The 25,540-nt window shown below is 45.8% G+C and overlaps 1 pseudogene across 1 annotated transcript; it reads right to left on the minus strand.

Moving 5' to 3' along the window:
* Nucleotides 1–13,664: 13,664 nt before the first annotated feature.
* Nucleotides 13,665–24,423, minus strand: LOC113431050 (ammonium transporter Rh type B pseudogene; annotated as a pseudogene). The gene is made up of 2 exons (XR_015748412.1): nt 24,156–24,423; nt 13,665–15,164 (listed from the first exon to the last, which is right to left on the minus strand). The product of XR_015748412.1 is annotated as an ammonium transporter Rh type B pseudogene (transcript).
* Nucleotides 24,424–25,540: the final 1,117 nt, after the last annotated feature.

Genomic DNA, 25,540 nt, shown 5'->3' on the forward strand with positions numbered 1-25,540 from the left:
TTCTCTTTCTTTCTTTCTTTTTCTTTTCTTTCTTCTTTCTTCTCCCTTCTCTCCCTCTCCCTCTCCCTCTCCCTCTCCCCTTTCCACTACTCCCTCTCCTCTTTCCAGATCAAAACCACCCTCAGCCATATCTGGAGAATTTTTTCCTTGGGTTTTCTGTCCCCCCTCCTCTTGGTTGAACCCTGAACCCACCTCCACCCCCTCCTCCCTGATCCGGCCATGGAGGAAAGCTGACGGCATGGAAAGAAGGGACAGGAGGAAGGAAAGAGGAGAGGAAAGAGCGCGTGGAGGGAGAAGGGAAAGGAACAAAACAACCGGTTGGGGTGGGAGGGGGGAAAGAAAGACACCAAAATAGCGGCCAGCCGAGAGAGAGAGATGACTAAACACAAGACAGGGGTTGGGAGAGAAACTTCCTCAGGAAACCAAAACTCAAGACTGGACACCTGGGCCTTTGGCCCGCACAGAGAAGTTCACTTCGTTTCAAGGAAAGTTGCCAGGAAACCTCAAGGCCCCTACTTTGGTGGACCTGGAACCCAGAACTAGACGCTACAACCTGCTCGGAATAATACATTGTTCAACACACATCTGGAATCCTGCAGAACGTTGCCATATCTCCGTTTCAGAGTTGAGATGGAGCAGATTGGGAGGGAGGCAAGTAGGTTTCTCCTAAAGAGCCCCCATCTTTTGGAGGACCTGGAACCCAGACTAGACTAGACTAGACTAGACTAGACTAGACTAGACTAGACTAGACTAGAATAGAATAGAATAGAATAGAATAGAATAGAATAGGGAGTAGATTAGAGTAGATAGAGAGATGAAGAGTAGATAGAGAAGAGGTAGAATAGAATAGAATAGAATAGAATAGAATAGAATAGGGAGTAGATTAGAGTAGATTAGAGTAGATTAGAGTAGAGTAGAGTAGAGTAGAGTAGAGTAGAGTAGAGTAGAGTAGAATAATAAGAGAGTTGGAAGGGACTTTGGAGGTCCTAGTCCAACCCCCAGTTCAAGCATTTCAGACAAAGAGCTGTCTAATCTCTTCTTAAAACCCTCCTGTGTTGGAGCACCCAAGTTTTGATCACACAACCACGAGGATGCTGCAATGGCCATCAGTGTGAAAAATGATCGCAAGTCACTTTTTTCAGTGCCTTAGAACTTAAAATGATCGCCAAACGAGTGGTTGCCCATCAAGGGCTAACTGTACCTATACAGCGACATTTCACCAAATTAAATAGATATTGAAGGAAGCGACTCGTCACTCCAGGAAGCTCTGGGTGAGGTGTTGTTTGTTTGTGTAAATTAAACCTCAACACTTTCCTTTTAAAGGCGTAAAAATAAATCTACCTTGGAAACAAGGTAGAGTATTACGCCACGGTTGGCACCTGGGTCAGTGGCAGGATTCAAATTTTTTTTACTCCCGGTTCTGTGGGCGTGGCTTGGGCATGGCATGGATTGGTGGGCGTGGCTTGGTGGGCGTGGCAGGGGAAGGATACTGCAAAATCCCCCTTCCCTCCCCATTCCACTAACCTGCTTTCCAGCGCCGTTCTCCTGGGCAGGGCAACCAAAGGAGACCCAGCCAATCAGCGGAGAATAGATGGAGGTGGGGCCAGTCAGAGGTGGTATTTGCCGGTTCTCCAAACTACTCACAATTTCCACTATCGGTTCTCCAGAACTGATCAGAACCTGCTGAATACCACCTCTGACCTGGGTCTTGTAATTCTGCTCTGATGGACTTTTCAAGTCTGTAAAAAAAAAAATGTGGATCATGAAAAAAAAATATATCAACTTTTCTTCCTGGTCCTTGGGCAGAACATCCAATTTTGAAGGCCAGCCAGTCCTACCGGCGTCTCTTCCATGGCTCCAGACAGACCAGGGGAATTCCATGCAGGATGGGGAGGAAGAGGATAGATTGGGCAGGTATGTGAAAAACAGAACAAGGAAGAGAAACGAAACAAGAGTCCTTTGACCCTTTTTGGGGGAGGGAACGGAAATGGGGTGGAGGGGGTGAGAGAACTGGATAGGATTCAGTCATCCACAGCTTGACGTTAACTCCCCTTCTATTGCATTCTTGTTAGGAGTTATGTGGCTGGCTTAACCGTTATTACCAAATGCAAGCTTTTCAACAGATGCGGTTGTCATCAATGGGGTGAAGAGAGTTTGGTGTTACCCATAGTTAAAGGATATTTGTAGCTCAGGGTTGAACTATAGGGTCCTTGGTGGTCTCTGAGCTTGGTGGTTTTCTTACAGACTTCTCATTATCCAACTAGGTAACGTCATCTGTCCCAGAAGGGAGTGTGGTTTGTGGAGAGAAGGGGAAGGGGAAGAGGAGGACTGTGGGGTCCTTGTATTCTCTAAGCTTGGTTGTTTTTTTAGGCCTTTCATTACCCAACTAGGTAACGTCATCAGTGCTAGAAGGGAGTGGGTTTGTGGAGCAGAGGAGGAAGAGGAGGAAGAGGAGGAGGAAGACTCTGGAGTCCTTGATGCTCTCTGAACTTGGTGGTTTTCCTACAGACATTTCATTACCCAACCAGGCAACATCATCAGTGTTTGAAGGGAGTGGGTTTGTAGTGATAAGGAGAAGGAGAAGAAACAGGAGAGGAGGAGGAGGAGGAGGACTCTGGGGTCCTTGGTGATCTCTGAGCTTGCTGTTTTTATGCAGACATTTTATTACCCAACTAGATAAGACTTGTGGACTTCAACTCCCAGAATTCCTCCTCCAGTCATGTTAGCTCAGGGAATTCTGGGAGTTGAAGTTCACAAGTTTTTGGACAAGGTTGGAGACCCCTGGCCTACGAGGTCATATCCGCCTAGTTTGTATTTGGTGTACTGTTTTTTTTTTAAACCAATCTGTAGGACAGGGCATTTGTTGGTCAAGATTTGGAGTTGCCAATTGTTTGACCGTTCAGACACATAATCAAGGTTGCTTTGAAGCATGGTAGCAAGGGAGAGAAGCAACCTAAGGAGAAATTTCCTGACCGTTAGAACAATTACCCAGATTTGCCTCTGGAAATTGTGGGTGCTCCACCACAACTCCACAAAAATGTGAAAGTTTTAAAGAAGAAATTAGACAGCCCTGTGTTGCAAAGGGTATAGGGTTTCCTGCCTGAACAGGGGGTTGGGCTAGAAGACCTCCAAGGTCCCTTCCAACTCCATTATTCTATTATTTTATTAAAGCGAAAGTCTCAGGAAGAAATCCTGTTTAACTGATATTGCACTGAACAGTCTTTGACCCCGTTGGCAAAGGCCTTGCCATGAATTGCTAAATTAAAACAAACCAAGTTTTGCACAATGACTGATCTCTGCCCTGGAAAAGACATTTATAAGACTTTTATTTTTAGACCGGGAAATGAAAGACGGTGATTTGGGAGACAGGACCAGAAACGCACCCTGTTTTATTCCGCCATGTGGAATAATATTCAGGGTGGGTGATTTCAGCGTTTGTCCTTCCGTTATCCTCTTCGCTCTCGGACTCTGACCTCAGAAAGGAATAAGGAGTGATTTTGCAGCTGTGGTTACCTATCCTTTTATATTATTTTTTAAGGCTTTTTTTAAAAAAATCTTTAGATGTCGGGGTCTTGATCTCCGCTGTTGCTGAAGTTGTGGTCAAATGTTTTTAACCTGTAGCCATTGGAGAAGGTGCTCGAATCTCAGACATGGGCAGCGCCAAGGTGATCTTGGCTGATCCAGATTGGCACCGGATGGGAGAGAATAAGGGAATTTTATTTGAAGTGTTAAAGCTAGGTTGGAAGGCTGAAAAACATCTTAGAAAAAGGCAAAAAGGATGAAAAGAAAAAAGGCAAAAAAAGAAGGAAAGGAAAGAAGGAAAGGAAAGGAAGAAAAATAGGAGGAAAGGAAAGGAAAGGAAGAAAAATAGGAGGAAAGGAAAGGAAAGGAAGAAAAATAGGAGGAAAGGAAAAAAGGAAAGGAAAAAATAAGAAAGGAAAGGAAAGAAGAAAAGGAAGAAAAATAGGAAAGGAAAGATGGAAAGAAAAAGAAAGGAAGAAAAATAGGAAGAAAGGAAAGAAGAAAAGAAAAGAAAAAGGCAAAAAAGAAGGAAAGGAAAGAAGGAAAGGAAAGGACAGATGGTAGATAGGTAGGTGGATAGATGGATGGATGGATGGATGGATGGATGAATAGATGATGGATATTAGATAGATAGATAGACAGAGACAGACAGATGTATTGTAGCTAGAAGATGGATGGATGGATGGATGGACGGGTGGGTGGATAGAAGATAGAGATAGATTAGACTGATAGACAGACAGACTTTAGGTATAGGCATAATTTTGTAATTATTTATGTATTTATTTTGTCATGTTTATGTAGTGTGTATTGGAGGTGGTGACCCTTTGAGAGCTGTATGCAATGAAATTTCATTTTAATGTATGCCGATTAGTGTACATTCCAAGTGACAATGAAGTTATTCTAAGTCTTGAAGATATCTGGACTTCAATTCCCAGAATTCCCCAGCCAGCATAGCCAAAGTTGAGAAACACTGCTTTAGTGATTGCTCTTTTGAGCTGTAACCCCTTCCCGTGGCATTTGTATAACCTCTCCACACTACAGGCCCTCCCGAGACCAGAATAGAATAGAATAGAAATAGAAAGGAATAGAATGGAATAGAAAAGAATAGAAAATATGGAATGGGAATGGAATAGAATAGAATGTATGGAAGGAATAGAATAGAATAGAAAATATGGAATGGGAATGGAATGAAATAGAATAGAATGTATGGAAGGAATAGAATAGAATAGAAAATATGGAATGGGAATGGAATGAAATAGAATAGAATGTATGGAAGGAATAGAATAGAATAGAAAATATGGAATGGGAATGGGAATGGAATGGAATAGAATAGAAAATATGGAATGGGAATGGAATAGAATAGAAAATATGGAATGGGAATGGGAATGGAATGGGAATAGAAAAGAAAGTGGGGAATGGGAATGGAATAGAATGGAATAGAAAATATGGAATGGGAATGGAATAGAATAGAAAATATGGAATGGGAATGGAATAAAATAGAATAGAATGTATGGAAGGAATAGAATAGAAAATATGGAATGGGAATGGAATGAAATAGAATAGAATGTATGGAAGGAATAGAATAGAATAGAAAATATGGAATGGGAATGGAATAAAATAGAATAGAATGTATGGAAGGAATAGAATAGAATAGAAAATATGGAATGGGAATGGAATGAAATAGAATAGAATGTATGGAAGGAATAGAATAGAATAGAAAATATGGAATGGGAATGGAATGAAATAGAATAGAATGTATGGAAGGAATAGAATAGAATAGAAAATATGGAATGGGAATGGGAATGGAATGGAATAGAATAGAAAATATGGAATGGGAATGGAATAGAATAGAAAATATGGAATGGGAATGGAATGAAATAGAATAGAATGTATGGAAGGAATAGAATAGAATAGAAAATATGGAATGGGAATGGAATGGAATGGAATAGAATAGAAAATATGGAATGGGAATGGGAATGGAATGGGAATAAAATAGAAAATGGGGAATGGGAATGGAATAGAATGGAATAGAAAATATGGAATAGGAATGGGAATGGAATATAATAGAATAGAATAGAAAATGTGGAATGGAATGGGAATGGAATAGAATGGAATAGAAAATATGGAATAGGGATGGGAATGGAATAGAATGGAATAGAAAATATGGAATGGGAATAGAAAATAGGGAATGGGAATGGAGTAGAATAGAATAGGATAGAAAGTAGAAAATGGGAATGGAATGGAATAGAATAGAAAATATGGAATGGGAATAGAAAATAGGGAATGGGAATGGAGTAGAATAGAATAGGATAGAAAGTAGAAAATGGGAATGGAATGGAATAGAATAGAAAATATGGAATGGGAATAGAAAATAGGGAATGGGAATGGAGTAGAATAGAATAGGATAGAAAGTAGAAAATGGGAATGGAATGGAATAGAATAGAAAATATGGAATGGGAATGGGAATGGAATAGAATAGAATAGAATTCCTCCTGCTTTGCTCTCCCACAAAGGAAACTTCCAATTCTTCTTATTTTCCAAGCCGAGGAATGATTCCACTTGGCCTTCCTTCGTCAGACTGGGGGCCATATTTTATTCCAACAATTAACAAAACAAACTCCGGCTGCTGGGGTCTGTTTGTGATTATTTGCTGAAGAATTCCCCCAGCCTTGGCACGGGGGACGTCCTCTCTCCAGCCTCTGGCCCGCTGCCCAGCCTTCCATCCACTTTCCAGAAGTCCTCGCCTTGCAGAAAGAGCTCCTGACTCCGGGCCGGGCGCCTCGAAGCCGAACCTCCTCCCCCCACCCCTCTCCCACCGAGCCTCGAGGGCACCACCCAGTCCTCCAACCCCGTCCCGAAGGTGACTCACCAGCGTGGGAACGTTCCTGTCCTCTGGATGGCAATCGTCAGAAATAGAAGCAGAACAGCGCCTGACGCTCTAACTGGCACCAACAGCCCCCTAGCTTTGCCCCCGCCCCAAGTAAGCGAGAGCCCTCTGCCCCATTGCTGCTCTTCTGCCGAATTAATAGCACATCAGAGTTGGAAGGGACCTTGTAGGTCATCTAGTCCAGCCCCCTGCCCAAGCAGGAGACCCTATACCATTTCTGACAAATGGCAGTCCAGTCTCTTCTTGAAAGCCTCCAGGGATGAAGCTCCCACCACTTCCGAGGGCAACTTCTGTTCCACTGGATGATTGTTCTCACTGTCAGGAAATGTCTCTTTATTTCTAGGTTTAATCTCTCTCCTTGATCAGTTTCCATCCATTATTCCCTGTCTCTGGCTTTTGGGTGCTTTGGAAAATAACTTGACTCCCTCCTCTCTGGGGCAGCCCACAGATGTGTGCACTAGCCTGCATGACCCAGTGGCCAATATGCTGCAGCCCAGTAGTGGGTCATGGCTCACAGGTTGGGGACCTCTGTGTTGTGGCCCGCCAGCAGCCAGAGAAGCTGGTGGAAGACTCGGACAGTGAGGAGGTTGGGGAGGAACATGGACCAGTCCTGGAATCTGGGGAAGGCTCTGCATCAGAGGCAGAAATGGGGCCAGGGCCATCTGGCAGTTATCAGTTGCCTTTGGAGTCGGAGATCAGTGAGGCAGAAGAACAGCTGGAGCCTGTTCCCAGGGTGTGCATGCACAGAGCTGCCAGGAGAAGGGAACAGTTAAGGAACAAGGGCTGATTCGGGAGTAAAGGCACAGGTGGACGGTGAATGGCCCCTCCCATAGGGAATAAAGAGGAGCTAAAGGAGAGTGGTGTTTGCAGGAGACAATTAGTTTGTTTAATTAGTGCGAAGATTTGTTCGTGACTCTCAGAGAGCTCCAATTGGGGCCCCCTGAGCTCTGTTTTTGCTGGCAAGCAAAACAAACTACTAGCAAAAGTGGATTCCCCCCCCAGCCCCGCCCGGAGCCACCACAGGTGCTCGCGACATGAATGATGTCAAGCTGGCCACACCCACCATGGCCACGCCCACCCAGCCCCCTAAGCTCAACCACAGCCCTGAGGCGGCCCTCAATAAAATCGAGTTTGACACTCCTGGTGTAGTGTCTCCTGCTTGAGCAGGGGGTTGGACTAGAGGACCTCCACGTTCCCTTCCAGCTCTATTCTGATTGATGTCTGACAGTTCCAGCTCTAACTATCACAAGATGCAGTGGCTCAAATGCTGCGGAACAAAAAAAGAAATCTGAGATTCAACTGCATGGTTGCGGCTGCCATCTTGACTTTTTTGGAGCCCACCTGCCCTGTCGAACGCACCTGGCTTCCCTTAGCCACCTAAGTATGAAGGATGCACTGCCGTTCAGCCACACCTGAGCTCCGGCCTTAACTTCTGACAAAATGGTTTGGCTCAAAGCCTGTCGAACAAAAAAATATATATAATTCCTTCTGAATCTGAGATCCAATTGCATTGTGGTGGCTGCCATTTTGGCTTTTTTTTTTTTAAATCATACCTGGGGGCAGAGGTATTTTACCAGTTCGGACCTGTTTGGGCAAACCGGATGTTAAATTGGCATCTGGTTCACCGAACCGGTATTTAAACCCTCCCACCCCTCCTCTCCCCTCCCAGGAGTCTCTACATGGCCCATTTTCAACGCATGTAAGTGTGGGGTCTGCAGGGAGGCTCTGGGAGGGGGAAAATGGCCCTCCGGAAACAGGCCTGTTCCCAGAGGGCCTCCAGAGCTCAGGGGAGGCCATTTTCCCCCTCCCAGAGGCCCGAGGGAAGCCTGCGGACTCTGGGGAAGGCGAAAAACGGTCCTCCCCGAAGTTCCATTAGGCCACGCCCACCATGGCCACGCCCACCCAGCAACTGGGCAGTGAATTGGTAGCTGAGATTTTTGAATCCCACCCCTGCCTGGGGCCACACCTGTTTTATGGCAAAGGTCAGCAACCTAGGACTAAGAAGAAATTTCCTGACCGATCAATTAGCCAGTGGAACCACTTGCCACTGGAAGTTGTGAATCCCCCCAACACTGGAAGTTTTTTAAGAATAGATTGGACAACCATTTGTCTGAAATGGCATAGTCCAGGCTTTCCTGCCTGAGCAGGGGGTTGGACTAGAAGACCTCCAAGGTCCCTTCCAACTCTGTTATTCTAAATTCTAAATCTTTAGAAATGTGTTAGCCTTTGCAAAACTGCAGGGCTCCTGAAATTTTGGCTGCCGCTGGTGAACAAGAATGACCCGCATTATAACGCCACAAAGCAGTTGGCTGGGTAGTCCTCGACTTACGGCCATCACCGAGCCCAAAATTTATGTCGCTAAGTGAAACATTGGCTAAGGGAAAGTTGTCCTATGTTACCACTTTTCTTGCTTCGGTGGTTAAGCGAACTGCTGCGATTGTTTCAGTGAGTTAAGTGAATCGGGCCTCCCTTTACTGGGATTTTACTGATAAAACAGTCACAAAAGTTGAGCCCGGGACCCTGGAATTGTCATAACTATGATGCTCTTAAGTCACTTCTTTACAGTGACGTTGCAACTTTGGTCATTAAATGAACTGTTGTAAGCTGAGGACTATTTGTAATAGGTGGAGAGGTGGAGAGGGGTGGGATTCAGCTGGTACGGACCGGTTCAGATGAACCGGAAGTTCCATTGATCAGTTGGCCCCGCCCACCGGCCCCTGCCCTAATCTAGCCTTTATTTCCTTCTTTTGAAGCCCAGCTGATTCACGCGGCACGGCGGATTTTCACGCCTCAGCTGTTTTACTCACCGGGGCTGCAGCAGAATGTAAGTGTTAGAGCTGAAAATGGCTGTTTTTAAAATACTGCGTGCAAAGTGTGATTGTTACACTGGTTGAATCCCACAACTGGAGGAGGAATATGTTGGGACCCAGGTCTCTTTCTCTCTCAGTCTCTCTCTCGGTCTCTCTCTTGGTCTCTCTCTCTCTCTCTCTCTCTCTCTCTCTCTCTCTCGGTTTCTCTCTGTCTCTCTCTGTCTCTGACTCTCTTCTCTCTCTCTCTGTCTCTGTCTCTCTGTCTCTCTCTCAGTCTCTTGGTCTCTGTCTCTCTCAGTCTCTGTCTCTTGGTCTCTCTCTCTCTCTCTCTCTCTCTCTTCTCAGACTCTCTTTCTCTGTCTCTCTGTCTCTCTCTCGGTCTCTCTCTCTCTCTCTCTGGTCTCTGACTCTCTTTCTCTCTTTGTCTCTCTGTCTCTGTCTCTCAGGTCTCTCTCTCTCAGTCTCTTGGTCTCTTGGTCTCTGTCTCTCTCAGTCTCTGTCTCTCTGTCTCTCTGTCTCTTCTCTCTCTCAGTCTCTCAGTCTCTCTCTCTCTCTCGGTCTCTCTTTCTCAGACTCTCTGTCTCTCTGTCTCTGTCTCTCTGTCTCTGTCTCTCTCTCTCTCTCAGTCTCTCAGTCTCTCTCTCTCTCTCTGTCTCTCTCTGTCTCTGTCTCTCAGTCTCTCTCTGTCTGTCTGTCTCTCTCTCTCTCTCTCTCACACACACACACACTCCTTGCATCCACCCCCGGGGAGCAGCAGAGAGATCCTTGAAGCAACATGGAGTGAGGTTTTGCGGTCTCTGCACACACTGATGCCTGTCGCGCTGCTGTTTGCCTGCCAAACGAAGAGAGCGTCGTGCTACTGTGGTCTCCTCAAAGGGAAGGGTACTGTGGGTGGGGAGGCTGGTAGATCCTCCTCTGATCTCCAGCCTGTTGGAGGCCACCCCTGGTGGCCACTCCTCTGCTAATGAAACCCCTCTGGAATTCTCTGCTAAATTAAATCCTCCATTCTGCCCCAGGAAACCGAAGATAATCCTTTGCAGAGCTCAGAACAACGGGCGTACATCTAGGGATCGCTCCTCTGCTTCCTTCTCCCAAACACTGGAGGACATCTGTGGGGTTAAAGAGCTGCCTGTACAGGTTGTCCTCGACTTACAACAATAATTGAAGCCTGTAATTATGGTCATTAAGTGGGCCATGGAACGTGGCGAGCTCACAAGGTTAGGACGCTGGTCTGATGATCGGTGGCCTGGCGTTTGAGAGCTGGTTGCTACCATTGGATAGGGTGAGCTCCTGTCACACGCTCCAACTCCTGCCGATCCAGAAGTTCGAAAGTGGGCAACTACAAGTAGATAAATGGGTACCACTTAGTTGGGCAACGTAACAGGTGTCTGTGTGTGTGTGAAAGGAGCCCCCTAGCAGGGATCCCTCAAGCAATGGTGAAGTCACAATAAAGGAGTTTTTTTTTTTTAGCTCAGCGTTGAAATGAGGGGTCTTTGGTGCTTTCTAAGCTTGGTTGTTTTTTTGCAAACGTTTCACTACCCAACTAGATGACATCATCAGTGTTAGAAGGAGGTGGAGGAGAGGGAGGAAGAGGAGGAGGAGGAAGACTGTGGGGTCCTTGGATCTCTCTGAGCTTCCTTGTTTTCTTTCAGATGTTTCACTACCCAACTAGATGACATCATCAGTGTTAGAAGGAGGTGGAGGAGAGGGAGGAAGAGGAGGAGGAGGAAGACTGTGGGGTCCTTGGCTCTCTCTGAGCTTCCTTGTTTTCTTGCAGATGTTTCATTACCCAACTAGGTGACATCATCAGTGCTACAGTAGTAAGGAATGTTGGGTGGGGGCGATCTTAGAGATTATTTGGTTGGGTTATTTGCTGATGGCTCTTTGGCAGTTTCTTGATTGGGGCATTGCTTACTTGATTATTGATTTGAAGTTAACCTTGGAGTTGATCTATGCTGATCTAGGTGCTGATTACTGGTGGAGAAGTGCTGGAATCTTCTTTGTTTTCTTTTGGGCTGGTTGATGGTCTCTTTCGCATAGTCGGTAGATGTTGTTAATGTCTATGTGTCTGTCGATGGCTGATTTATCAGAGTGCCAGGCTTCTAGAAACTCCCTGGCATTTTTGGACATGGCCTGGTCTAGGATGGTCACATTTCCCCAATTGAAACTTGTTAGGGATAACATTGTTTACCCTAACTGTTTTGGGTAAAAATAATAAATAAGTTATCATGGTTTGTTGGTAAAGTGTGTGTAACTTTAACTACAAGAATGTAATTAAGGGTGTGGTTGTAAAAGCACCATAAAAGAAGCAAGTCAATTGCAGCTCGCTCTCTCTGACTTAATGATCCCTAATTACTGGATGGATTGATGACTGCGTTTTTCCTTACTGGAATGGGGGAGAGAAAGGAGTGTTGATTCTTCTCAACAGAGAGAAGAGATAATACGGACTGATTTATTGTAAGTGAACTGACATTGGCTATTCAACACGGACTTAGCAAATTGAGTATCCCCGACTGGACTGACTGAAATGATACATGACTAATTGGACCGTTTATTTGACTATGCTATAATTCCTAATGGAATAAAAGATATTTTTGATAGCACAAGCGTATCTGTATTTTACTGCGTGTTAACTAAAATACAATCTTATCTCACACATTTACCTGTCTTCCTACCTGACTACACTACACATTCTGTTTAGCGTGTTTTCCTTAACACCTGTTGGGGAATTCAGGCTTAACAAAACTGTAGAAAGATAGCACCCACCCCTCCCCTAGAAGAAGGAAATATTCTAGGAAATATTAAAAAGGCACAATATTTCCCATAAAAGAGAAATAAAAAATTCAAGGGACACAGAAACTCAGCCCCAGCAGATATTTTAGTGTCATTTTATCTACAACACAAAAAGACCTTCCGCTCTAGGGTGATGGGATTAGCCCTCACTCAGATCCAAGCCATTAAGCCAGTGGTGGGGTGCAACTGGTTGAACAACCGGCTCGGTGAGTACACACGCCGCACAAATCACCTGAACTAAAAAACAGGGAAATATGGAAGAGGAAAAGGCGGGGCCGTATGGGCGGGGCCAACTGCTCACCGGAATTACCGGTTCACTAGAACCAGTGAAAACCAGTAGAATCCCATCACTGCATTAAGCCATAATAGGAATTGCCCAAAGCTAAGGGTGGCATTCTACCGGTTCTCACCGGTTCAGATGAACCGGTAGTTCCAGTGATCATTTGGCCCCACTCACACACCCCTGCCCCTCTTCCTGTCCTATATTTCCTTTGTTTGTAGCTCAGCTGATAGGTACAGCAGAGCAGTTTGCCGCGCGTCAGCTGTTTTACTCACTGGGGCTGCCGCAGAAGTATTATAGCTACAAAGGGTCTTTTCTAAATGCCGGGCGTGCGCGCGAAGTGCTCACCAAATCGGTTGTTACACTGGTTGAACCACACCACTGCCCAAAGCTCTTTCATTACATCACCCAGCAAGATTCAACCAAGCCTGGGACTCAAGACAACCTACAAAGTGACCTCTGCATGGCCCCACAGGAGTCTGACAACCAATCAGGGTACATTTCTTGCCACAGGAACAGGGAGCAAGTTAAAAGCCCAACAGAAGTTATAAATCTCTCTCCGTCTCTCACCCATGTACTCCATTTTACCCAGGACTTTAAACCCCATGTGGTCCTGTCCACCATTAAACCATCTTTCCAAGCAGTCTCCATGTTTCCAGTGTCTTTCTTCCCACTTGGAACCAAACCCAGATGGACATTCCTTCCAACAAAAACTATGGTTAAATCTGTCTATATGTGGTGAAATTAAAGAATTTTCGTCATGTCACAGTTCAAATCTTTTGAACCTAGAAGCGATTTGGTGCTCTTGACACAACCGTAATAGTAGCAGTAGTAGGTCATGTGTCTGCCCCATTTTACCTCCTTTTTTTGCTGCAGTTGTGAAAGGAACACGATGTCCATAAAGCAAGCATCATGGTTGTTAAGCAAACCCATTGCATTCTATAGGGTGAGGGTTTTATTTGCTGGAAATGGGACATAAATGCAAAAACATTGCAAATAAAGGACACGACTGTAAGGCACTGCAAATAGCCATAAATGTGGGCCATTTTCCTAGTGCCCAAAATGTAGACACAAATTTAGGGGGATGTGGCCATCAGAACTTCAAATCTGGGTCACAAGTCCTTTTTTTTTTTTTTTGGTGTGGGTTTGTTGTAACTTTGAACAGTTGCTAAGTGACTGGTAATAAGTCAAGGATTACCTGTACGATGCAGTGAGATATAGAAAGCAGAGTTCCCCCTGTTTGTAAGGGGAGGTTTTGTCACGGGTTCAAAACTAACCCCCCCCCCCACCAAATTTAGCGGATCCTATTTTCTCAATATTGATCAGTGGAATCTCCACAGAGATAGGACCCTCTGTGAAATCTAGTTCCGTATTGATGGTGGAGGAATTTTATTACCGCTTTACGGGGATAAATAAAAGGCGATCAAACTTTGCTCTTCAATGGCAACTGAAGGTCTCCGTCTGCTTGGTCCACACTCAAGGTCTCAAGGGGCTTCTGGATTTGAAAATAAAGCTCATCGTCAAAGCAGAATTGGTCAGGGGGCTGAGCCAAGAAGGGGAGTTTCAAAAGCAACCCCGTGAGGAACCCTCCGACGAGAGAGACGATGACCGAGACGCCGAGGCCCACCGCTTGAAAGAGAGCCTGCTGTGAAGCACTCCTTCCCAGAGTTTCTCCAATGAAAACGTGCTCCACGGTGGCATTTCGTAACGGTGGACTCCTCGCAGGGAAGACGTGGTAAAGCTGGTGCCCATAGGCTTCATCTGGGACCAACAAAATGGTCGCAATCCCCGCGACGGCTCCAATGATGCCTGGAAGACCATGAAGATTGTGGATACCACACTGGTCTTGAACGCGGAACTTGTTGGCCAAGAACGGGGTCATATATTTGAAGCCAAGGATGCAGGCCAGAGAGGACAGGATCCCCAGGAGAAACGCCCCGCTTGGATTAATGGCCATGTCGGCTACCGTGCCAATGGCCACACCTCCAGCCAAGGTGGCATTCTGCAAGTGGCCCATGCTGACTTTGCCCTTCTTCTCCAAGAGGCTGGAGATGGCAAAGGTGGTCAAGACGCTAGCACTGAGGGCAACCCAGGTGTGTAGCACAGCCCTGTGTTGGCCGTCGCCCGGAGGGACGAGAACGGAGACAAAACTGGGCCAGAAGACCCAAAGGAATATGGCGCCCACCAAGGACAGAAGATCAGAGATGTAAGAAGGCGTCTCCTTGGGGTGTCCCGTCTGGAGTCCTGACCGGTACAAAGCTATGGAGGCCCCCAGGCCAAAATAGCATGCAAAAACATGGACAGTTACACTTCCTCCGATGTCCACTGCTTGGAAGTAGCTTAAAATGAGCCACTCAGAAGCTACGTAGAGGGGCACCTCACAGAAGCCCATGAGGAGAAGTTGGATGGGGCTTGTTCGGCCCAAGATGGCACCTGCCGAGATGAGGACAGCCACGGTGGCAAACTCTGCAGTCAGGAGGTTATAGAGGCCTAGGTGGATCTTCCCCTCGTGGTAGTGGTAGATGAACCCTTGCACAATTAGGGCCCACTGCATGCAGAAGTTGGACAAGAGGAAGTTGTAGGCCACAGCACTGACGCCGTAGCCTTTCATAAATGCCAGCAGCAACCCGAGGCCGACCAACAACATCAGCTGGATGTCTTGGAAGAGAGAGAAGAAGGTGTAGAGCTGGTTGCCAGCTGGGTCAATGTCAGCAGGCTGGCTGGCAGCATCCGTGTGCCCATCGTACGTTGTGAACAGGACAAAGATGAAGAGGAGGGCACCTTGAAAGACAGAGAGCAGGACGGGCAACCGGAAACGGAGGCTGGTGGAGAAGACTCTGGACATGATTCACTCAGCACGTCCAAGACGAACCTGTGAGGAAGCAATGAAAAGATGAAAAAATATAAACAATTTTGAGAAGGCCATCCCAAAGATATAGAGTAGAGTAGAGTAGAGTAGAGTAGAGTAGAGTAGAGTAGAGTAGAGTAGAGTAGAGTAGAGTAGAGTAGAACAGAATAGAATAGAACAGAATAGAATTCTTTATTGGCCAAGTGTGATTGGACAGACAAGAAATTTGTCTTGGTGCAAATGCTCTCAGTATACATAAAAGAAAAGATACATTCATCAAGAGTCAAGAATCATCAGGTACAACACTTAATGATAGTCATGGGGTACAATAAGCAATCAAATCATACTAGGAAACAGTCGATATAAATCATAAGGATACAAGTGACAAAGTTACAGTCATACAGTCACAAGTGGGAGGGGATGGGTGATAAGGAATGACGAGAAGATTAATAGTAATAGTAGTGCAGACTTTGTAAATAGTTGGACAGTGTTGAGGGAATTATTTGTTTAGCAGAGTGATGGCATTCGGGGGAAAACTGTCCTTGTGTCTAGTTGTTCTGGTGTGCAGTGCTCCATAGTGTCGTCTTGAGGGTAGGAGTTGAAACAGTTTATGTCCAGGTTGTGAGGGGTCTGTAAATATTTTCACAGCCCTCTTTTTGACTTGTGCAGGATACAGGTCCTCCATGGAAGGCAGGTTGGTAGTAATTGTAGTATCCCAACTTATGGTGGAATTTGGATTTTTCCAACTGGGTGGTGTGCAAACATATGTGGTACAGGAAACCCTTGACTTACAACAGTTCATTTAGTGACCATTCAAAGGTACAATGGCACTGAAAAAAATGACTTATTAATGACTCATTTTTCACACTTACGACCATTGGAGCATCCTCAAAATTCAGACCCTGGCAATTGGCTCATCTTTATGACAGTTGCAGTGTCCTGGGGTCATGTGATCACCTTTTGCAACCTTCTGACAAGCCAAGTCAATGGGGAAGCCAGATTCACTTAACAACCGTGGCAAGAAAGGTTGTAAAATGAGGCAAAATTCACTTAACACAGATCTCACTTAGCAACTAAATTTGGCGCTCATTTGGTGCTCAGTTGTAAGTAAGAATTGTACTCTCGAAATTGTACTCTTCTGTTAATATAGCTTTACAATAAAATAGAATTAGCTTATTTGGCTGGGCTTAGTGTCTGGTGCATTGGGTAAGGCTGGCAATTGCAGGCATTAAAAACAGGTAATTTCTGATGTGCAGAATTGTCCTTTATGCTTATATAATGATACTTTTATGCGGCATTTAATCTCTGATGTTAAACATTAACCAGGGATAGAATGCACTCATATGGAGAGATTTAACTTGTTTTGTTGCGCAAGCTTTAGAAAATTGCAGAGGTGCTTTATTGGCCCAATGATCAAAAGTGTCACAATATGCTTGATAAAACGATCCTCCTTCACATTCCCTACTGAATTGGCCCAAAGATATGGACCTTGAACAGATTTCACGAGTGCAATTTCTGAATTACAGCTTTGTTTTAAACCGGAGGTCATCGAATAAAACAACCACTTACAGAAAAAAAAAATAGGCAATTTGTGGATTATTTGCCATCAAGGTGATCCTGCTGATCTTGCTGGGTGGTTTTATAAGGAAGTTAGAATCTTCAATAGGATACAAAAATGGAAATCAGTATTTCCACATTGATAGCCACAATTGCTTTCAATAAGAATCAATAGTAATACAGGGGATTTTGTTGGAGAAGCAAAAGCCAATTTTAAAAATTATTATTTATTTTTAATCCCACCTGTACTATTTTTATAAATAAGACGGAGACCATACCTTACGTTCCTTCCTCTTCTTATTTTCCCCACAACAACCCTGTGAGTAAATTCAGGCTAATGTCACCCAACTGGTTTTCATGCCTAAGGTGGGACTAGAACTCACTGTCTCCTGGTAATTGGCCCAAAGTCATCTAGCTGGCTTTCATGCCTAAAGTGGGACTAGAACTCACTGTCTCTTGGTGATTGGCCCAAAGTCACCTAGCTGGCTTTCATGCCTAAAGCCAGACTAGATCTCACTGTCACCTGGTGATTGGCCCAAAGTCACCCAGCCCGCTTTCATGCCTAAGGTGGGACTAGAACTCACTGTCTCTTGGTGATTGGCCCAAAGTCACCTAGCTGGCTTTCATGCCTAAGGCCGGACTAGAACTCACTGTCTCCTGGTGATTGGCTCAAAGTCACCCAGCCAGCTTTCATTCCTAAGGTCAGGACTAGAACTCACTGTCTCCTGGTGATTGGCCCAAAGTCACCCAGCTGGCTTTCATGCCTAAGGTGGGACTAGAACTCACTGTCTCCTGGTGATTGGCCCAAAGTCACCCAGCCACCTTTCATGCCTAAGGTGGGACTAGAACTCACCGCCTCCTGGTGATTGGCCCAAAGTCACCTAGCTGGCTTTCATGCCTAAGGCCGGACTAGAACTCACTGTCTCCTGGTGATTGGCTCAAAGTCACCCAGCCAGCTTTAATTCCTGTCAGGACTAGATCTCACTGTCACCTGGTGATTGGTCCAAAGTCACCTAGATGGCTTCCATGCCTAAGGCCGGACTAGAACTCACTGTCTCCTGGTGATTGGCTCAAAGTCACCCAGCCAGCTTTCATGCCTAAGGCGGGACTAGAACTCACTGTCTCTTGGTGATTGGCCCAAAGTCACCTAGCTGGCTTTCATGCCTAAGGCCGGACTAGAACTCACTGTCTCCTGGTGATTGGCTCAAAGTCACCCAGCCAGCTTTCATGCCTAAGGTGGGACTAGAACTCACTGTCACCTGGTGATTGGCCCAAAGTCACCCAGCCAGCTTTCATGCCTAAGGTGGGACTAGAACTCACTGTCTCCTGGTGATTGGCCCAAAGTCACCCAGCCCGCTTTCATGCCTAAGGCGGGACTAGAACTCACCATCTCTTGATGTTTGGCTCAAAGTCACCTAGCTGGCTTTCATGGCTAAGGTGGGACTAGAACTCACTGTCTCCTGGTGATTGGCTCAAAGTCACCCAGTCAGCTTTCATGCCTAAGGCGGGACTAGATCTCACTGTCACCTGGTGATTGGCCCAAAGTCACCCAGTCAGCTTTCATGTTTAAGCCAGAAGTAGAACTCACAGGCTCTTGGTGATTGGCTCAAAGTCACCCAGCCAGCTTTCATGCCTAAGGCGGGACTAGATCTCACTGTCTCCTGGTGATTGGCCCAACATCACCCAGCCGGCTTTCATGCCTAAGATAGGACGGGCTCTGCTTTATTGGGGGTGGTTCAAATGGCGAGTACCATAGACTTGGAAGAGACGTCAGAGATCTTCCGAAATCCTCAGGCCAACCTTGACCAAAGGTGGTACATATTTGGACATCCCTCTCTAGGGCTTCCACCTGTTGGCTCTTGTCCTAGAATCCATACATGCTACATATCTGTTTCTTTGAGAGTCTGGATTCACACACTTATACAGGTAGTTCTCAAGTTGTGACCATAATAGTCATATGACCATGACCGACCAAATTTTACCCCTTTTTTTTTGTGGCAGTCGTTAAGTGATAGCCACCGTCATTAAATGAACCGATGGTTCACTTTTGGGTTTGCCAAAACCCAGAAGTTCTGTACAGTACATTGCCCAGAGTCCCTCTTTGAAGGGAGATAGGTAATAGTTCAGAAATGTGAAAAAATAAGTCAACAAATAAATGAATAAATAGATGCGGCCATGTTAAAGGTAAAGGTTCCCCTCGGACATCCGTGCTAGTCGTTTCCAGCTCTAGGGGGCGGTGCTCATCTCCGTTACAAAGCCAAAGAAGAGCCGGCGTTGTCCGAAGACGTCTCCGTGGTCATGTGGCCGGCATGACTGAAACGCTGAACGTGCATGGAACGCTGCTCCCTTCCCACCAAAGATGGTCCCTATTTTTCTACTTGCATTTTTAACGTGCTTTCGAATGGCTAGGTTGGCCGAAGCCAGGACAAGGAACGGGAGCTCACTCCGTTATGCAGTGCTAGGGATTCGAACTGCCGATCTTCCGACCTTTCTGATCGACAAGCTCAGCGTCTTAGCCAACTGAGCCACGGTGTCCCAGGCGGCCATTTGCTGAGGTCCAAAGTACGGTCACGTGACCATGAGGGGAGGTTGGCGGAGGGCACTAACTCGTGGAACTTCAGATGGGAGTCTCCTGAGTCCCTCCTTTCAGCTGGCCCCAACTTCAAAGGATCGCTCACCGGCTGGTTGTAAGTCATAAGTCGAGGACTCTCCGTCCGTGGGTTTCGAAAGTCCCCACCCTCTCTTTCTTGCAAAGAAAGAAGGATGCTCTTTGTTCTCGTCATTCGAGTTTTAGAGTTTGACAACCACAGCTGGGGGAAAAAAAATGATGGAGCCACGCAGACAAATAAGATTGCCCAGCCCAGTGCAGGCATCAGTCCTGGAAGTCCAGATGTTGCAAAGATGGCTCAGAGGCTGCGGCTTCCCCCGGGTCGGTTTTTCTGTTTTTTTTTTTTTTAAAGTAAACCAAACCTCAGTGATGCAGTCAGGACCCCATAGGTGGAGTTTGGAAATACTTAAGCTCCCTATTTCCATGTTATTCCTTCCCTTCATATGACTCCAGGGAAGTGAACTATAGTAATATTTCCTCTTTCTCCTCCTCCTCCTCCTCTTGTTCCTCCTCTTCTTCTTCCTCCTCCTCTTCTTCTTCTTCCTCCTCCTCCTCTTCCTCTTCCTCTTCTTCTTCATCCTCCTCCTCTTCTTCCTCCTCCTCCTCTTCTTCTTCCTCCTCCTCTTCTTCTTCTTCCTCCTCCTCCTCTCTTCCTCCTCCTCTACTTCTTCCTCCTCCTCCTCTTCCTCCTCCTCCTCTTCTTCTTCCTCCTCCTTCTCTTCTTCTTCTTCCTCCTCCTCCTCTTCTTCTTCTTCCTCCTCCTGCTCTTCTTCTTCTTCCTCCTCCTCCTCTTCTTCTTCTTCCTCCTCCTTCTCTTCTTCTTCTTCTTCCTCCTCCTCCTCCTCTTCCTCTTCTTCTTCTTCCTCCTCCTCCTCTTCTCCTCTTTCTCCTCTTCTTCCTCCTCCTCCTCTTCTTCTTCCTCCTCCTCGTCCTCCTCCCCTCCTCCTTTTCTTCTTCCTTTTCCTCCTCTTCTTCTTCCTCCTCCTCCTCTTCTTCTTCTTCCTCCTCCTCCTCCTTCTTTTCCTCCGCTTCTCCTCCTCCTCGTCCTCCCCCTCCTCCTCCCTCCTCCTTTTCTTCTTCCTTTTCCTCCTCTTCTTCTTCCTCCTCCTCCTCTTCTTCTTCCTCCTCCTCCTCCTCCTCCTCCTTTTCTTCTTCCTTTTCCTCTTCTTCTTCTTCCTCCTCCTCCTCTTCTTCTTCCTCCTCCTCGTCCTCCTCCCCCTCCTCCTTTTCTTCTTCCTCCTCCTCCTCTTCTTCTTCCTCCTCCTCCTCCTCGTCCTCCTCCCCTCCTCCTTTTCTTCTTCCTTTTCCTCCTCTTCTTCTTCCTCCTCCTCCTCTTCTTCTTCCTCCTCCTCCTCCTTCTTTTCCTCCGCTCTCCTCCTCCTCCTCCTCCTCCCTCCCCTCCTCCTTTTCTTCTTCCTTTTCCTCTTCTTCTTCCTCCTCCTCCTCTTCTTCTTCCTCCTTCTCCTCCTCCTCCTTCTTTCCTCCGCTTCTCCTCCTCCTCCTCGTCCTCCTCCCCTCCTCCTTTTCTTCTTCCTCCTCCTCTTCTTCTTCCTCCTCCTCCTCTTCTTCTTCCTCCTCCTCCTCCCTCGTCCCTCCCCTCCTCCTCCTTTCTTCTTCCTTTCCTCCTCTTCTTCTTCCTCCTCCTCCTCCTTCTTTTCCTCCGCTTCTCCTCCTCCTCCTCCTCCCCCTCCTCCTCCCCTCCTCCTTTTCTTCTTCCTTTTCCTCCTCTTCTTCTTCCTCCTCCTCCTCTTCTTCTTCCTCCTCCTCGTCCTCCTCCCCTCCTCCTTTTCTTCTTCCTCCTCCTCCTCTTCTTCTTCCTCCTCCTCCTCCTCGTCCCCTCCCCCTCCTCCTTTTCTTCTTCCTTTTCCTCCTCTTCTTCTTCCTCCTCCTCCTCCTTCTTTTCCTCCGCTCTCCTCCTCCTCCTCCTCCTCCTCCCCCCTCCTCCTCCCCTCCTCCTTTCTTCTTCCTTTTCCTCTTCTTCTTCTTCCTCCTCCTCCTCTTCTTCTTCCTCCTCCTCGTCCTCCTCCCCTCCTCCTTTTCTTCTTCCTCCTCCTCCTCTTCTTCTTCCTCCTCCTCCTCCTCGTCCTCCTCCCCCTCCTCCTTTTCTTCTTCCTTTTCCTCCTCTTCTTCTTCCTCCTCCTCCTTCTTCTTCTTCCTCCTCCTCCTCCTTCTTTTCCTCCGCTCCTCCTCCTCCTCCTCCTCCTCCTCCCCCTCCTCCTTTTCTTCTTCCTTTCCTCTTCTTCTTCCTCCTCCTCCTCTTCTTCTTCCTCCTTCTCCTCCTCCTCCTTCTTCTTCCTCCGCTTCTCCTCCTCCTCCTCGTCCTCCTCCCCTCCTCCTTTTCTTCTTCCTCCTCCTCTTCTTCTTCCTCCTCCTCCTCTTCTTCTTCCTCCTCCTCCTCCCTCGTCCCCCTCCCCTCCTCCTTTTCTTCTTCCTTTTCCTCCTCTTCTTCTTCCTCCTCCTCCTCCTTCTTTCCTCCGCTCCTCCTCCTCCTCCTCCTCCCCTCCTCCTCCCCCTCCTCCTTTTCTTCTTCCTTTTCCTCCTCTTCTTCTTCCTCCTCCTCCTCTTCTTCTTCCTCCTCCTCCTCCTCCTCTCCTTTTCCTCCGCTTCTCCTCCTCCTCGTCCTCCTCGTCCTCCTCCCCTCCTCCTTTTCTTCTTCCTCCTCCTCTTCTTCTTCCTCCTCCTCCTCCTCGTCCCCTCCCCTCCTCCTTTTCTTCTTCCTTTTCCTCCTCTTCTTCTTCCTCCTCCTCCTCTTCTTCTTCCTCCTCCTCCTCCTCCTTCTTTTCCTCCGCTTCTCCTCCTCCTCCTCTTCCTCCTCCCCCTCCCCCGCTCCTCCTGTTCTTTTTTTTTAAAATTTTATTGGTTTTTAAAAACAAACATAAACAAAAAAACATAAAAACATCAAGCTGTCTTCCATAGGTGTACATACAGTGTGCCGGTTGGTTTACAAATTGTTTTGTGCTTCCATTTCGTAGTCTTCAATTACAATTACATTATATATAATCTCATATTGTCAATCAAAAACTAAATACCTTAGTATCATTATTAATCAATCATTTGACTATACTTTTATTCATTCATGTTTTACAAGATAACCATAATTTACTTAATTTATTGTATAACAGTTCATATTATCACCCGAAATCTATCCTAAAATCATTTTGTAGTTATAATAAGAAAGAAGTACATCTTTATATATTTATTATTTTCTAAAAATCTACATATTTCATTACTGTACTTTGTTATCTAACCATTGATAGAAAAGATCCCAAATTTTATAAAATTGTTTATCCTCTTGTTCTCTAATTTCAAATGTCAATCTACTCATTTCAGGACATTCCAATATTTTCTTAATGATTTCCTCCTGTGATGGTATCTTCTCATTTTTCCAGTTTTTAGCAAATACAATCCTAGCCGCTTTTAATACATTTACAATCAGGTATTTCAAGTCTTTACTATATATTTCAGGTAAAATTCCCAATAAAAATATCCCTAGTTTCAAGTCTATATGTTTTCTTGTCATTTTTTCTAACCACATGTGGATTTTAGTCCAGTATTTTTTAGCATCTGCACAAGTCCACCACATATGTTCTTTCTTCTTCATTTTGCCGGCTTCCTTCTTCCTTCCTTCTTCCTTTCCTTCCTTCTTTCCTCCTTCTCCCCCTCCCCCTCTTCTTTCTTCTTCATTTTGCCTGCGTCCTTCTTCCTTCCTTCCTCCCTCCCTCCCTCCTTCCCTTCTTTCTTTCCTCCACCACCTCCTCCTCCTCCACCCCGCTCATCCTGTTCTTTTTTCTTCGTTTTGTCTGCTTCCTCCTTCCTTCCTTCTTTCTCCTCCTCCTCCTCTTCTTCCTCCTCCTCCACCACCACCATCATCATGGGATTCCTAGAGTGGCTCTATATATGTAAGGCCCCTCTAGGGCTTTGTCCCACTATGTCTCATCATACAACCCAGCTGGTGGGGAAGTTATTTAAGCATAAACCAGGAGCCTCCAAATTTGGCAACTTTAAGACTTGTGGACTTCAACTCCCAGAATTCCTCAGCCGGCTATCCCAAGTTCAGAAACCCCTAGCTTAAAGCACCCAGGCACTCTTTGGGACTCAATCTACTCTCCTTTGCTTCCAATGGCATCTCATACAGGTTGTCCTCAACTTACAATCAGTGGTGGGATTCTACCGGTTCGGACCAGTTCAAGTGAACTGGTAGTTCCTGTGCTTTATTTCCTGTTTTTTTTTATTTAGCACAGCTGATTCACGTATCAGAGAACTTTGCCCTGCCTCAGCTGTTTTACTCACTGGGGCTGCAGTAGAAGGTAAGTAATGGAGTAGAAAATGGGCTTTTTAAAATGTAAAGTGCACGCACAAAGCACGCATGAACATGCAAAGCATGTGCTAACCGAACCGGTTGTTACACCAGTTGAATTGCACCACTGCTTACAACCATTTCATTTACTGACGGTTCGAAGTTACAACAGCACTGAAAAAAAAGGGACTTACAGCCTTACAGCCAATACTCATATTTACGATTGTGACAGCATCCCCATGGTCACGTGATCAAAATTTGGGCGCTTGGCAACAGGCATGTATTTGGGGAGAACGATAGCCCTCTTATGACTTGCGGACTTCAAGTCCCAGAATTCCTCTGAAGTCCACAAAGTCCACAAAGGGAGCGCCATCACTTGAGACCTTCAAGAAGAGACTGGACTGCCATTTGTCAGAAATGGTGTAGGGTCTCCCGCTTGGGCTGGGGGTTGGACTAGATGACCTATAAGGTCCCTTCCAACTCTGATGATCTGTTATCTATTAAGTCATAAAGGGGCCATCGTTCCCCACCTCTGCTTTACACAAATGCTCACCCTTTCAGACTTCAGCGGATTTCAGATACTCCCCCGCCGTCGCACTCTTTTCGCCGGTCACAAATAGCAATTCCTCGGCATCAATGCAGTTGTGGTGCGCCTACAGTTGTTTTGTGACCGTTGGAGTCGCCTGTTGCAGGAGAAGGAAGTCAGAAGTTATGACTCAAGAGAGAATTCTTAATTCGATGTTTTTTAAGGCTGGGAAGGAATTTCTGTCAATGCTCCACCATTGAAAGAGGTTGGGAAATACATGTTCCACTTCTTTTATAGGTTGCAACCCAGAAGGAGATCGTTGAGCCTGGATTGGTTAAATTGTAACTTTTATTGATTATTCCAAATCAACCCATAAAGCCAACCCTAACCCTGAGAACATTTCCCAGTGACCTATCCTTGCACTGACAATCTTCACTGTGTTTTTTTCTCTCTCCAAGGAACGTATGAGATGGTTTCTACCAACTCAACCAATGATGGAGCAAGTTCAGATGTCAGGCTAAAACATACGATGAACGGCTGCAAGAACTGGGCCTGGCTAGTCTAGGGAAGAGAAGGATCAGGGGAGACAGGAAAGCATCTTCCAATATTTGAGGGGCTATCACAGAGAGGAATGGGGGTCAAGATATTTTCTAAAGCCCCTGAAGGCCAGACAAGGAATAATAGATGGAAACTGACCAAGGAGAGATTTAACCTGGACATAAGGAGAAACTTTCTGACAGTGAGAACAATCAACCCATGGAACAGAAGTTGCCTTCAGAAGTTGTGGGAGCGCCATCACTTGAGACTTTCAAGAAGAGATTGGACTGCCATGTCAGAAATGATGTAGGGTCTCCTGCTTGGGCAGGGGGTTGGACTAGATGACCTACAAGGTCCCTTCCAACTCTGATTATCTGTTAAATCTGTTAAAAGAAGCAGTGGGTGGAAACTAATCAAGGAGAGAAGCAAGAAGCAATTGATGTCAGTTAGTTAGTTAGTTAGTTAGTTAGTTAGTTAGTTTACTTTATTGTTTAGCCCATGGGTCATATCAAAGTGCTAAGTTCCAAACACAAATTATTACTAAAATCTGATAAAAATAATTTAAAATTATTGGAATAAAATACAATTAAAAGGAAATTGGAATAAATATACAATTTAAAATGAGATTGTAATAAAATACAACTATTTAATATATGGATAAATAAATTATGATAAAATTATGACTTAAAGCATCACCCCCTACAATCTACCCCAATTTGTCCCACAAGCAATGAATGGAAACTAATCAAAGAGAGAAGCAACTTAGAACTAAGGAGAAATTTCCTGACTGTGAGAACGATTACAGGTGGTTTACTTACAGTTAATTTAGTGATTGTTCGAAGCTACAACAACGGCACTGAAAAAAGTGACATATG

Source organism: Notechis scutatus, chromosome 3 (assembly GCF_049901735.1).
Source record: "Notechis scutatus isolate UNSWTSFEM ecotype Mainland chromosome 3, rNotScu1.2, whole genome shotgun sequence".
Lineage (NCBI taxonomy): Eukaryota > Metazoa > Chordata > Lepidosauria > Squamata > Elapidae > Notechis > Notechis scutatus.